This window comes from Rhipicephalus microplus, unplaced genomic scaffold (genome assembly GCF_043290135.1).
Source record: "Rhipicephalus microplus isolate Deutch F79 unplaced genomic scaffold, USDA_Rmic scaffold_34, whole genome shotgun sequence".
Taxonomy (NCBI): Eukaryota; Metazoa; Arthropoda; class Arachnida; order Ixodida; family Ixodidae; genus Rhipicephalus; species Rhipicephalus microplus.
This window is the reverse complement of record NW_027464607.1, coordinates 2,834,958-2,836,949: the sequence shown is the minus strand read 5'-3', so window position 1 is coordinate 2,836,949 and position 1,992 is coordinate 2,834,958.

The following is a 1,992-nucleotide window of genomic DNA, read 5'->3' as shown; positions in this document are numbered from 1 at the left end:
TTTAGGCGTTTTAATGTGATGTTAAACCACGGGGATGACTTTTTCTCGGTTATGGTAATCGTGGGCACATGCTTGATGAATAGATCTAACATTTTGTTTCTGAATAGCAGCCGATTAGCTTCGACCGAACACTTTGAAAGGTATATAAGGAAGAAAGCAGCGAATTGCTCGAGATCCGAGTTTATAGCGGAAAAATTGCCTTTATCATACAGTGTTATATTTTTTGTTGTTTTTGTTGAATGGTGTAGTTTACAAGAATAGGACGCATAGATTACTAAGTGGTCACTGAGTCCTGGTAGGAACATCATCCGGGACACTCTTTCAGGCTCAAAAGTGAGAACAAGGTCAAGAATATGAAGGGAGTTATCACTGTCGCGCGTAGGTTCATCGACTAATTGCGTAAGTCCAAACGTTAAACATAAATTTACGATATGGCTCTCTATACTGTTTTTGGAAGTAACACATGCTAGGTTAGTCCAAGGTATTGCTGGGAAATTGAAGTCGCTGAAAAGCAGTATCGGAACATTTCGATAAGATTCAGTTAAGGAGTGAATAGTCCCGTTGAATTCAGATTCAAAAAGGGGGTCACTACCAGAGGGACGATAGAAAACACTGATTATTGTGGGCGGATAACAAGCATTACGAAGAACAAACATGATTTCTAAGCACGATGATGTCTTAATTTTGCTACACTGAAGATCTTTATGGCTACCTATTATTACGCCGCCACCCCGTTTATTAGTACGATCACGTCGAAACACATCGAAATCTGGGAAATACTGTAGCAACTCAGTGTCGGTAATAGAAAGGTTAAGCCATGTCTCTGTAATCGCGAACAAATCGGACTCCGTTGTATTAATTAGGCTTTGAAGAGTGTCGGCTTTAGGAAGGATGCTTCTTATGTTGGTATATAAAAACGAAAAAGACTTTCTTCGCGGAGTGGTATGGCAGGGGCTTAAGCGTTTAAAGGGCGTCTACAACCTTTTGTGCGTTGTGGTCTTACGTGTAAGTATTGCTACCTACAATTAACTTGTCATGTCGAAGTCTAAACGATTGCCGTTGAGCTCTTCCGAATTCAGCAAGATGTTTCCTTGTTTGTAGTGAGTTGGGGGAGAAATCTTCAGATATTCGGTAATTGGAACCCTTCAGTTTATAGGCGCACGACAGGACTTTATCTTTAGTATTAAAGTGAGCAAATCTAACGATGAGTGGGTGGCTTTGGTTAAATTTTATTTCCCGAGTTTATGGGCTCTCTCGATTTCCATGTGTTCATTAGTGGTGTTTTGTTGTTTGCTGCAGAATTGCAGCACTGAAGCCTCAGATTCTGCCCATGTTTCACGCTCGCGATCCGGTAAACCAAAAAATACGAGGTTAGAACGGAGCGCTTGGTCTTCCGAGTCGTCTAATCTCACCCTGATTGTTGCTATATCTTTCGCATTTTTATCACAAAGTAACCGGATATCGCCGATTTGCTCTTTTATGCCCATTATCGATTCGCAATCACTTTCTATTTTGTGAGCCTTTTATTGATCTCTCTAATAGCGCTGTCGTTCTGGGGTAGCTTCTGCTGAATGGATTTGAGTTCTTGCAGCATGGAAGCTTGACCAGACTGGAGTTATTTAAGAACCAGGAGTAAGTCACCGGATGCTTGCGCTTCACCGGAACGAGTGATAGGACCTGGGTTCAGTCCTATGTCATGCGACAATGTTAATATCTGTTTGATGACATGTGCACAATCAACTGCAATTTCTAAATAGCACTTTGGGCTTGGCAACACCAGAAGCGCCGCATAACGAGTGCGACGTGGATACAATGAATATTGATTTTTTACCTGCAATACGAAAAGGTGTCGCAGGTTAGTTGCCGCGACCATGGTTGCGGTGTTACCAAGCCCAATGGGGGCCGCGCAGGGCCTGCATGAATATATGCGTTCCGGTGGCGAGGAGGACGTAATCTGAAGATCAGCAGTTGTTGCGGCCACGTGAGCTGGTG